The sequence below is a fragment of the Coturnix japonica genome, chromosome 1 (genome assembly GCF_001577835.2).
Source record: "Coturnix japonica isolate 7356 chromosome 1, Coturnix japonica 2.1, whole genome shotgun sequence".
Classification (NCBI taxonomy): Eukaryota; Metazoa; Chordata; class Aves; order Galliformes; family Phasianidae; genus Coturnix; species Coturnix japonica.
The window spans coordinates 125,316,118-125,329,883 of record NC_029516.1 but is presented as its reverse complement, the minus strand read 5'-3'; positions in this window follow the sequence as shown (position 1 = coordinate 125,329,883).

The window sequence follows — 13,766 nt, the reverse complement described above, 5'->3', positions numbered from 1 at the left end:
ACACTCCTAAAATGGTTTGGAGAAGAAGCATGTCTGACAAGACAAGCACAGAAAATGCAGGTTTGTGCCATCAGAAGGATGGGGTTGCAATGCTCTTATAATGGGGATGCAGACAGACCAGGGTTGTTTACTTCTGTCTTCTATACTTTGTGCTATCAAAAAGATGAGGGAGCTAAAGAATCTGTCACCAGTAATCCTTCCAGACCCCGCAAAGGCAGGTTATTTTTTACCTATCAGACTACTGGTAAAGTGTGAAGAAGGTCTCAGTGTGGGCCAACATGTAGTAGAACAGTTACATTGCTTCCAAGGAAGATCTAACTTGGTTTTGACACCTATAAAGCCTCATTCAAACTGTGTTACAGACAGCGTATTCATTTTATGTGTTCTTCTTTCATGCTTCAGTTTTTCAGCACCAGGAAACAATGTTCATGGTTGAGTTAGTTCAAGAAGGAGTAGTGCAGAGATCTCTGTGTGAGGAAGAACAAGCCCAGACTCCAGGACACATTGGGGCCACCTAGAAGGAAAGCAGCTCTCCAGGAAAGGACCTGGGGTTCCTCATGGACACCACGTTGGACAGGAGTCAGCGGAGTGCCCTTGCAACCTGAAGATGTCCTGGGCTGCATTAGGAAAGGTATTGTCAGAAAGTGGAGGAAAGTGATCCTTCCCTTCTGTTCAGTACTGGCGAGAACACAACTGGAACACTGCATCTGGTACTGGGTGCCCAGAGCAAGAGAAACACAAACATACTGGAGAGAGTCCAATGGAGGGCCACCAAGATGATCTGGGACTGGAGCACTTCTCCTTTGAGGAGAGGCTGAGAGGGCTGGGACTGCTCAGCCTGGAAAAGAGGAGGTTCAGGGGGATCTCATCAATGTATACGAATACCTGAGGGAAGGTTGGCAAAAGCACAGAGCCAGGCTCTTTTCAGAGATGTTCAGTGCCAGAACAAGCAGCAGCAGCCACAGGCTGGTTCTCCAAAATGGTTTGGAGAAGAAGCATGAGTGCATCTTAGAATGTGAAATAAAAATGTGAAGACCAGGACTGAATTATCCTATTAACTGGAGGAGAGAACTGAGAGATGCAGTAGGGAAAGAATGTGAATAATAACAAAAAAAGAAGGTTGCTCCCAAGGTTTTGGACAGGCAGGCACATTCCCAAAAGGTTAATGAAGACTTTTCAGTAACCCTTTTGTGTATATATATATATATGTATTTTTGCCTTCAGCTTAAAATGCCAAGTAAATGAATCAAAGTTAGGAGCATTCAACAGAGCAAGGAATAGAGCAGAGAACTGCTCCTGCTAAAATTAATAGAGGCATTGGTGGAATCTCCTTCTCTGTAGATATTCAAGACACGACTGGACGCCTACCTGTGCAACGTGGTGTAGGGAGCCTGCTTTGGCAGGGGGGTTGGACTGAATGATCTCTAGAGGTCCCTTCCAACCCCTAGAATTCTGTAATTCTGTGATTCTGGATCCTCTGCTCAGATGAACGAGCAACCTGTTACCTCAGCTATCAGAAATTTGTTGTATATGCAGCTTTGAGAGATTCAGTGAACGGTTTGAAAGACTGGTGACCACCGGAGAAATGAAAAACAAACTAATGTTAGTTACAGTATTATGACTTCATTTTGCCCTCAGAAAGTGACCCGTGTGACCTGGCCAAACAGACATACTACAGTTTCATTTGATCAATATGAATTACAATGATGCAACTCTGTTACTTCTTCAGCAGCTCAGGTTGCACACAGTTTGATTAATGTACATGGTTTACATTGGGGGCATTTTTTTCTGCCCGCTCTCATGATTACGTAGAAAAAGAGATGATCTGTCTTGGAGATTATCTATCCTGATATCTATCCTGGTATCATCAGAACTCTCTTACATACACTTTTCTTTTTTCTTCTTTTCCCTCTGAGGTTTTGTTCTACAGCTTGTAAGGAAAAATAACTTTGGTAATTTCCCAGTAGCTCGTGCGAAATTTAATGTCACCTGTGCTGCAGAGATGTTTCAGTTGTCAAACAGATATATGTCTACTGGCTTCAAAATGCCCCATTAAAAAGTTGCTTAATTTTTTCAGAAGAGCAGTAGTTGTTGCACTGAAGTTGTTCAGGTTGTATTGGCATTTACAGCATTGAAAATGGTGTCAAACTACAGCCTCTTGGCTTCTCAGCTGGTTATTTTTTGTCTTTATTTCTAATTGCTTACACAGAATTTCCAGCCAGGATGATCTAAAGTTCAAAATGAACCAGCCGATGAAGAGAGAACAAGAGAGAAAAAAAGATAAAGGAAGAAGAATGAACCGATAGTTCTTGTTCATGAACCTGAAAATAACACATCCTGTTAGTTGTGTTTAATCAGGTTCTGCTCACTTGGGTCCTGGTGTGGCGCAAACAGGCTCACGATGCCCAGCAAGCAGGAACCAAAGGTATTCTGTTTCAGTTTGGAAAGCACGGATTTATCCTGTCACCCGCATTTGAGTTCAGCAGAACAGAAAGCGGCACTTCTTTTGAATGACTCATTGACACGCAGCATCGCTGATCAATTGGGAAGAAGGCATTGCTGCTTGGAACAGCATTTCTAGCAGTTAAGTGCAGTAACACTTACAGGGCAGTGCTGCTTCCATGCCCAGGGATGGCAGAGCCCTGTAGCAGCTGTGCTAAATTCTTTATTCACCTGGAGCAACCTACACCATTAAAATACATTTGAGAAACCACACATTATCATTAAGTTAAATTAAAGATGAGGGGGAAAAAACCAAAGAAAAACAGCTGGCATCAAAGGACATAGGGAGTTTTTTTTTGCTCCCAGTTGCTCCTTCCTCATTCTGACTTTTGCAATGCAAACAAACAAACAAAAACCTAAGCAGATTTGGATTAAGGATATTTCAACCATGGCTCACTCGGATGTAGTTATATTCTTCCTTAACATACTGACAGCAGTGTTTCTTCTTGTTTTCAGAGTACTTAGTCCATTCAGAAGGTAATTCACAAGGTAGGTGAGGAAACAAAATGCATAGTCATGTTGTTACTACAGATACACAGATAATGTGCATGAATGTAAACCACGATTTGAGTAGTAAGGGATGTAGAGGTGAAAAATGCTGTTTGACTGCTGATGGAAGTATTTGAATGCTCACTTGGTGCATTCTGCTCCCAGCAGCCTAATTCCATATGCCTGTTCATTCCTGCAGGCTATGTGCAGTGACGAGGGCTGAATTCCTCAACCCAAAGCCATAAACCAGTCCAGAAGTTACCCTCAGGTATTCTGAGCAAGGTGAGGGCTTATGCCAGCACAGTGCAAGGTCTACTGAGTGTGCCTGAAAGGGAGTTAGAATCATAAAATCATAGAATTACCCAGGTTGGAAAAGACCTTGAAGATCATCAAGTCCAACCGCAGCCTAACCATATACCCTAACTCTAAAAACCCTCCACTAAATCATATCCCTGAGCACTACATCCAAACGGCTCTTAAACACATCCAGGTTGTTTTCATGTCTTTAAGGGATACTGTCAGTCCCTGCGCTCATCAGAAACAAATAGTGAACAAGTTTTCCACAAAAATTACTGTGATCTTAACAGCACCTGACCACACGTGAACATTTTCTGGATGCAATTACATTTCTTCTGGTTTTTATGTAAGGTATCCTTAGGAAGAGTACTCCAAAACAGAAAACTTTCTGTAAAATCAAAGAACAAAATGACAAAAGGGTGAAAATCTTACAGTTTCAATGCTGTCCATGTTTACCATGGAGGTGGTTCTTTGCATCCTATGAGAAACCCAAGGAGTCTTAACTCTCAGCACTCTTCAGGTGGCATCCATTTACAGTAGGTGTGAGGAGGGGTCTCATGTTGGCTTGTGAGTCCCCAGTTGGTCCAACCATGACCTAACCATGGTACCCTAACTCTAACAGCCCTCTGCTAAATCATGTCCCTGAGCACCACATCCAATGACATGATTTGATAGAGCACATTTTCAGCTACAAAACACTGTTTTTCAGCACAGTGACCACATTTAGCTCTGCGTTTCGCCAGCACTGAACAAGAGCTTGCGTGCTGCGCTCATAAAAACATGCACCAACAGAGGTGCCCCACTGTTACCGTCTCCACAGCTGAAATGCACTACCCACCACTTCAGTGTACTCATATCCACTGTCTGGTATTCAGAAGCATTCAGCAAGCATCAACAAATGTCAGTGGGTGTCATTTCTCCTGTATGGAGGAATTCAGTTCCACATCTTTGGTTTATACAAACTTCTGTGTCAGAAGCCATTCTGTCAGACTGCCTCTCTGCTGCCATCTGTCACACAGCAAGAAGATGTCATGGAATACTGGTGGAATAATCAGCCTCTACTGCCACACCACCAAAAACTGCCGCTTATGTTGTGGGCCAACATAATAACTTAGGAGGCATTACTTTCAGAGCAGCCTTCATACAAGCAGGCAGTTGACAGGCTCTTTCCTGGTGGAGACAGAGAAATAATTTCTGCTGGGCTGGACAGCCACATTACTGCTTGAGTGGTACTTTTCCGATGAACAATATCAGATTATTCTGGGAAATAACAAATCAAGTGATGATCTTATCAGTGTTGTATAAAACATTATACCCACTTTCATCTCTTTCATTTTAGCACTGGCCCCTAAATCTTTTCTTTCTAGGTTCACGGCCATTCTAGATTATTATTACAGTGTCAGACTCTAACGTGTTACAAGGGATGCTCACAACGATACCCCGTGCATGTCGACATCTCAGCGTTGTGTGACAGCAATACAAATGACTTGTGGGCTCCTGCTGTGACCATCCAGGGGAAGACATTCTCCGCCCCCACCACGGTACCTTCAAAGCTCTTATCGGCAGGGCTTTCCCACAGGGTAAGCTACGCGGGCAGTCTCCGATATTCGCATCATTAGTCTTCATCAGGTGCTTTGTGCTGTGATAAGCATTCCGTTTGATTTGCGGATGGGATCACTCGTATTCAGAGCGGTTGTAGCAGAGCCGTATCCAAATAGGATAAATGCCGGTCCCTACCTGTCACAGCGTTCCTGCAGTTCCACGATTCTGTAGTTCATTGAGGGATGTCCATGGTACTACCTTTCCTTTTAGGCTGGTTTGCGGTTATGGGATTTTCAGCAGGAAGGTCTCTTTCATCTTCCAGAGTCTCTTCTGTTCCGGTGAAGCACTTGCGAAAGCTGCTGCTGAGAGGATGGAGGTTCAGCGAGGGAACATCGGCAGAGAAGTCGGAGCTCATTTTTAATTAACGACTGCCGATAACGAAGAAAAAACCCAAAGACACGGCCAACAGCCGATAGGAGAAGGCCGGCTGCCACCTGGCGGTGAGGGACTGGAGCTGCACCGCTGGGTATCTGCGGTATCTGAGTCTGTTCCAGAAGTAATTCCTCCAGCACTGGGATGCTGCGCCGTGTTGCCCGCTGCCTTGATTTCCCTACTTTATCCAGATAAAGTTTGCTGTGATTCCCTCCTGTTCGAACATCAAGTTTTATTCTACTTGGATAAAAAGAACAGCAAAAGGCCCGGCAACATAAATTCTCAAAACCTTCACATACTGCAGCCAGCTCACACTGCAGATTAATGCAAAGACCCATCGCTGCAAATCCCTTAGATGTGTAGGTCATATATGACCGTAAGTTCATCATTATGTCCTTTCGCATCATGACAGAGGAGGTGAGGGTCACGGTCACCAGGCTCCTCTGACTTTAGATGCGACCCTGAAAACTGTCAAGCACCTACATGGGGTGGCACATGGGAGCAGAGAGCTCCCACTTTCAGCTTCTGGTGAAAAATGTTCTTAGTCAGAGAGAGGAAGTTGATGCAACACATTAAAATCCCCACTTTCTTAGCCAAAATAGAAACACCCCAGTGGGTATGTCTACACTGCAGCCAAATGCACGAGTACAGCTCCAAGTAGCTCAGACTATCATAATTACCACCCACAGGCTTCTGCTAATGATAGTATGGGGCAAAGATATATTGACTCAGCTTTCCTCTCTCTGTCATAATTTGAGTCACATGGAAAGCTTCTTCTTCTTCTTTTTTTTTTTTTTTTTTTTTTTTTTTTTTTCTTTTCTTTCATCTTATTTACTGGAAAGTGTATCAAGGAAAGGACCTGGAGCACTCAACCATGAAACTGCAGTATCGTGTGCGAGTTTTTAATTCATCCCAAACGAACCATTTACTGCCTTACTGTGCGTGTTTAAACAAAAGCGACTGGAAGTTCAGATGGGAAACAAGAAGTCTCAAAGGAAAAAGTGCATGTATGGCACGTATCCATGGCTCAGTTCAGATGCAGTTGTGGAGAATGGAGGCGATACGTTTAGGCAGCCTGATTCATGAAGCTGCTGGTATGGTATCTACTTTGCACCTGGGGTACAGGTAGATCATAACCTTTGTGTTGTAGAAAGAACAACTTCCAGTTTCAGGATGCTTTCCGCAGTGGGCTGAGCTCCTCAGAAACCATCCAAGGGAAGTTAGAAAATAATTCTGCTAATTCAGATAAACTTTGTGAAAACCAAAGGCCCACCAGTACATGCTGGTGAGCAGTTACTTCCACCACTGCATTCGTTACCATATTGTATTAATGTACTTAACATGCACAAGCAGTTGATGAATAATGAAGATGTTGATTTTCTTTTTTCCCTACAATCAGAAACATAGCTTGTCAAGGACGTGAGCCATTTTACCCCTAGGCAATAGCTGATCTCAGAATGTGACCATCCCAACCTCCATTTACTGGTTAATAATTAACAGTTTATTTCAAGAGCTTGATAAACTCTGGGTCAGAAAACCTGAAAACATCTGAGGGCTCGAACTTAATGTTCATTTTAACAGAATGAAAACATGTGCCACCTATATCTGTAGCCTCTTGTGATTTGATTTGATGTGAGGCACAAGCAGCCATCTGCCTTACCAGGGAGACTGAGAAAAAGCTTGAAAGAAAAACCTCTCAGAAATAGAAGACTGAATGGGAGGAAGCTGCAAAGACCCAAACAATAAGTCACCACTTCTTTCAGATAGTTTAAGATACGTCAGACTTACAGCATTAACTCAAACTCCACCACTCTAGGATCAGCCCCCAATGCTTTTGCTGTTGTTATTTTTAATTTCTGCTTTTAAAGGAGATTTATAAGAGCTTAAGGTCTATCCAAACTGGAATTACACTCCACTTATTCACTTACTGGCCTTCCTGATGAAAGACAGTTACTTGTTCAACTCAGAGGAAGTGGTCAAACCCATCCCTCATGCAAGCTTTGATCAAGCTACATAGTTTTTGAAAGATCTTTTCAATTCTTTAATTTTAAATATGATCTCTACCTTTCTTTGCTTAATTTCGCTGCATAATATACTACTTCCTAAAATCAACACTGCTCAATTTCTTCCTTCCTTTCAACTAGTTGTGTCATGTTGTCACAAGTTTTATGACCCTTACAGCTGATAATAAGAAAGCAAGAGGGCACTTAACATCTTGCTATTTAAAAACGTGAAAAATAAAGCCTTGCACAGCTGTTAGCAGCCATGTTGCACTAGTTTATATTGGGCATGAGTCAGCCCAGAATCTAGGAGACCTTTGCAGCCCCCTTCTACAGTCACCTCCTGCCCTGACTGCGCTATTAAACCTCAGTGTCTCATAAGTCACAGAATATCTCAAGTAAGAAAGGATCCATAAGGAGCATTTAATCACAGAATCACAGAATGACCTGGGTTGGAAGAGACCTCAAGGATCATGAAGTTCCAACCCCCCTGCCTGGCAGGGTCACCAAACATCCACATTTACTAGATCAGGTTGCCTAGGGCCCCATCCAACCTGGCCTTGAAATCCAACTCCTGTCTCCACACAGGATCACCCAAAATTCAAACTCTGTGTCTAAGTGCATTGTCCAGACATCTCTTGAATTTCAGCAGCTTGGGGCCATCACCACTGTCCTGGGGAACCTGTTTGAGGGCCCAACAACCCTCTAGTGAAGAATATTTTCCTGATTGATATGGGCAATAAGTACTAATTTCTATCTCCTGAAATGCCACAGCTTTTAGACCGGTGCTTTAAGACAAGTCAACCCAAAGTTCAGTTTGTGTTTATGTGTAACCATAGAGGCTTAGGGAATGCTTCTTAAAACCACTTCAAGTTCAAGCATGTGTAGGAAAGCAGCAAGCAAATGGACTCTCTTGCCTAGTACATGCTGCAAGTGGCTTGGGGACTGTCTGCTTTCCATTACTTTATATAACCTGTTCTAAAAACACTTCTGAGTTCCACAGGGCATAGGGTTACCTTCCAGAACTGAGAAAAATGATCCATATCCTTCTGTTTTAAACCTTCTCCCACAGCACTTTTATTTTCTGCCCTCGTTAGTACCGGCTCCTAAGTAATTTTTCATATTGGCAATTTGAGAACAGAGGCAGTGATGTAAATATTCACTGGCACAGCTGCCCAGAGAAGCTGTGGTGCCCTATCCATGGAGGCGCTCAAGGCCAGGTTGGATGGGGCACTGGGCAGCTGAGCTGGTGGACGGCAGCCCTGCTCGTGGCTGAGGTTGGTGCTCAATAATCATTAGTGTCCCTTCCAAGTGTCCCAGGCCATTCTTTGATTCTATGATTCTGTGATTTTACCTAGAGAACAAATTCACTTCCATTCCCTGGACTGCCTCATTTTTTCCAGTCAATATGGTCTTGAGTTTTAAGTTTTCTTGTTTCATTGACAAGAAAGGTTTCTAACAAATATTTTGTCATTCACCACCAAAAAATGTGCTTAGAATCAACAAAAACACATTGTGTAGTTGCTCATGTTATCCATCCAAACCCAGCTTTTGATCTAACACTTGCTTGAAATTGATGGATTTTTTCTCACCCGCCCTGAAGAATACAGCCAAGTGTTCTTTGCGATTTCTCCACTTGTGTGCCATTGTTTTTGATTTCCTTTTGTTACTACTCATTGTCTGCATGTGCAGAAGTTAGCTAATGGATAACCCTAATAAAAACCCCAGGGTGTAAAAATCAAGGAACTCCTTCTTCACTGAATAACTTTAGCATAAGATTTCAATGTTGGTATGTAAATGTTTTGTATATTAGATTCATTTTTAACTGTTAACTGTTTTATCTGATTTGAGAATAGCAAATTTGATAAGTTATTTTATAGCTTTAGAGAATTACAAGCTTCGTTACTGGAATTAAATAGGAATGGGCTCATCCCAATAATAATATCTTACGTTAACATCTCCAGTATGTTCTAGAAGTGTTCTTCACTCTTCGTTATTTTTGCTCTTTAAACAGACTAGTTTAGACACAACCAAGTGTTTGAAGTCAATTAGATTATATCATATTAAATCTGGATTGAGTTTCACCCAGAACTTCTGCTTAAATTGGGAATTTAGATTAAATTTCAACAAGCATTGGTGATTTCTGTAACTTCTTTTCCCTTTTTGAAGGGAAGCTGTTTTCTCAGTATGTTAAAAGGATCCATTATATATATATAAAAGGATACCTCCTAATAGAGTGGAACGTTTTCCTCAGGCATTTTGCTTCTTGTTCTCCCCACTGCTTTCCTTCTCCCATCCCTTATGGACCCAACTTTTCTGATTTAAGAGTTGCTCATTCTGGGTGTTAAGGAAGGTTGGAATACATTGCGCTCCAAGCTGCTGCTACTGATCAGTGATGTCAGGCTGAATATGCAACTGATTTACTCCCATGAGCAATTTATGCAGAGCTGCAGTGAAGCTTGCAGAGGTGTAAATCAGCACGGAACAGAGGGTTACACTTCTGCAACGCTCAGAAAATGAAAACGTCATGAAAATACTGAATATTACTGATAACTAAAGAGCCAAAGAAAAGCAAACTGCAGCTATGCTCACCTCCTGGTTGGCATTTCAAAGGGAAAAAAAGCAAGCAGGCAATTTTTCAAATAAGACTTTCAGAGCTGAAGCCAGAACAGGAAGTACCAAAGCAATTACTTCAGCAACTTGCTTTTATAGAGGAAATCAGCAGCAACGAGTTTCATTTCTAGGTAATTTCCCAGGCTCCCAAGAAACACAGCAGCATCTACAGTCTGGAAAGATGTCAAACAGTAGCACGCAATTCACAGCAACTCAGAAGCAAAGTGCCAAAAAATACAGAGTGCGAGCGATTGCTATTTGTGTCACATTTTCCCATAGCGGTGTGACATAGAGGGATAATTGTACTAGAGACAGAGAAAAAAAAGCTTGGACTTCAGCTTCAAACAGTAGACATTGTCTGTCAGAAGAGATTTTAAAACTTTCTGAGCTCTTGAATTTAGAGCAGGATTAAGTCTGTGTAATTAGAGGGGAAGATATTTCTTTTGAGGTGGCGGAAGGTCAAATCCCATCATGCTTATTTATATCTTTGCTATGAGAAGTTCATAGAAGTTCTGCTGACTCTAACAAGATTTCCAAGGTAACAGTGGAAAATTTAGTTATTGAAAAGAAAACAGAAAAGCCAAATGTCATAGTTTTATAGGATTCATCAACAGCAAACTCCTACGTGCTGAAATCAAAGCTGATCTAAGAACTGACATACAAAGAAATTCCTTGAAACACTGTAAGGTAAAGGGGTGCATATATGCATACGTGGTTAAAAACACAGAAAAGAATAGGAAATTCTAAACACAGCATTTTGTATGTCTTCTCTACAGGTTGCTATAGTACTGCAGTCTTTCAAAGGTAGTGATGTTATGCATAAATAAATAAAACGCAGGGTTGTTCTAATAGGCCTTAGTGCCCATATAGACAGTATCTAGTAAAGTGGGTTTTTGTTTATTCGTTAGCTTTTGTCTCTTTACACAGGTCAGAGGAAGCCAGCCAGGAAGTCCTCTTCCCCACTGTGTTATTTTCTGCTACAGAAATAGTTGCTACTAAGAAAACTACCATAACACTTTTTTTCTGTTTGTAAACTGTGACTTGAAGAGGAATACCGAATATTTTACACACAGAGTTTCTGATTTGAAGACCACAGACCCAAGCAAAAGTTTCCAGTACTACTTTCCTCCCTCCCCTCCCAAAAGAGAATGACATTTGCATATCTGAAATCTCGCTTTGATCATCCTTCCTTCTGCTAATCTCCAGATCCCACCTTCACGCATACAAATGAATTGTTCATTTCTTTATCCTTCCCACTACGTCAGTGAACCCCTTCTACATTAATCTTATCATTTATCTATATCTGGTGAGTGCCAGACCCAAGGGCCAAGCTTGGGTGGATGAAGTGAGAACCCATGACTGGCTTTCACATTTTTAGGAGAAATGATAGAATCATAAAATAGCTCAGGTTGGAAAAGACATTAAAGATCACTGAGTCCAACAACAACCAACCCATACATACTACCCTATCTAACAACCCTCCACTAAATCATGTCCCTGAGCATCACATCCAATGGTTTTTAAACACCTCCAGGGATGGTGACTCACCCACCTCCCCGGGGAGCCTATTCCAGCGCTTCATAACCCTTTCTGTAAATAAGTGTTTACTGACATCCAACCTATCCAGTCATTGCTGTAGATGTCATTTCACATGATCACTTCGCACTTCAAAGGTTACAATGTTATCTTTCTATGTAAAGAGAGGACAGTTTCTCTTTACTGCCAAATTCAATCCAATTCCTTTATCTTTAGGAGGAGCCCAAAGGAGAAGTTACACTCACTCCACACTCTGGGTAGGCAGGAGTTCAAAGGGCAAGGGAAAAAGCAATCACAGTTCATCCAGCCCAGAGAAAAAACATGAAGCAACATGGATAAGGGTTGGAGGAAGCATAAGTGCTGGTGGGACATACTGCTGAGGTCTGTAGATCTTCGTGTAGATCTTTCAAGCTTAAAGAGAGCAGATTAAGGTTAAATATAAAGTATTTTACAGTGACAGTGGTGAATCAGTGGAACAGGCTGCCCAGAAATTTGGTTGTTGCTCCATCCCTGGAGATTTTCAAGACCTGGCTGGATTAGGCAACCTGACCTAGCTGTGGTGTCCCTGGTCATTGCAGCGGAGCTGGACCAGATGGCCTTTAAAGATCCCTCCCAACTTCAAAGATTCTATGATTCTATGTAGCTGTGGACATGTTTGTCATGAACAAGATACAAGATTCATGAAGGTTTTATAAGAAATAAATTGAAATCCATGGCAGCGTGATCACTTTGAACCACAACTGATTACTTTCTGACTGAGGCAATGGAGTAGGGAGTTACTTCCAAGTCCCTGGCCTTGTCTGCATCTCTGTCACCTGAGTCCCAGGGCAGAGTTTACATCTCAGTGACAGTACAGCTGAAGCGGCCTCATGCTTCTCATACAAGGCTTTCTTTTTAGTTAGTGCAGACAAATTCTAATCATTCAGTCAGGATCTTCCATGACAAGCTTGTTGACTCACAGGTCTTATTCCAGTGTGTTGTGATTCAGACACCACCAGGCAGCAGTAACACAGACACACTCTCCTTCCACCTCTGGCAGAAAGCGGCCCTGCAGCTCAGGAGATCTGTGGTGTCCACATGGAGCTCGGTGGCCTCAAAAGAAGGAAAGGGGAGGGAAAAGGTGAGGGAGAAAAGAGGGAACTGTAAACATAGAGAAAGGCTAACTATTCTTATGAAGTTATTTCCCTTGATGAAGGAAGGTAGGTTGTGGACTGCATCCATTGGGTGAAGAGCATGAATCTAGTCTATTTAAGGATAAAAACATGGGGCAGTGCAATGCAATGGATGGTTCTCTTAGGCTTTGCAGCTAAAAAGAGAGTGTTTTGAGAGAGAGCTGTATTTAGGGCTGCTCAGGGGATGACGAGTAGGAATGCCTGTGTTTAGTGAGCATGAACACTTATTTGCTCATTTCAAATAAAGAAGTCATAAAGGAAGGCATTAAGCACAAACAAAGCCAGCTATTGCCATGCTCCAAAAACTTCCAGCTGTTCCCAGGTCATGCAGTGACCTCATACCTTACCAAGAAGCAGCTCACAAAGCAGAGTATGCCACCACCATCTGATGTTGGGGACTAGGCCTTATTTATTGCTCCCCTCTTGTATTTATAAGGCCTGGCCTAGCATTCGTTGTGCAACTGAGGCACATGGTCCTGCTGTATGGATTTGTCTGTGTTTAAAGAGCAGTGTGTTTCTGTCAGCACCACCTTTATCATTACAAACAGTCCCATTCAGCTCCCCTGCAATATTTCCATGCTGCTGGTGGGATTCAACATTCCAGGGGACAGAGGCACTGTGAGAGGGAAGGAAAACACAGATAGAAACAGGTGCTTAATAGCAAGGCCCCAGCACACTCGTGATGTGCTGGGGTGCCTGAGCTGTAGCTGGCACAGCAAATACCTTCCACCACTTGCTCAATTTGTCCCTAAAAGAAGGTCAGCTCAGCAAAAAACAAGCCTGTTTTGTGACAAACATTTCACCCCACGTGAACTTACAAAACACCTGTCACCCTGAGAACAAATGGGGCCTGTGGGAAGGACAATGTCCTGCCACAGGGACATACTCAGGGATATATGAACATACTTAGGGAGATGTAGCAAGGGAGCAAATAAACAGGCTCTAATTTTCTCCAGCAAAATTAGGCAGCTTTCATACTGCAGGATACTAGAAAGGCTGAGCTGCTCTGCTGCCACTACAGTGACTCTTGGCTCAGGTTTTTTTGGCACACAGGCTGACCTTCCAGCTCTCAAAGAGATTTTACTGTAGCACAGAAATCGCACAGAGAACACAGTGTGCTGCCCACCTTCATAAGCTGTCCCAAGTGTCTGAATTCCAAACCATCTGGAGGCCAAGCATGGTG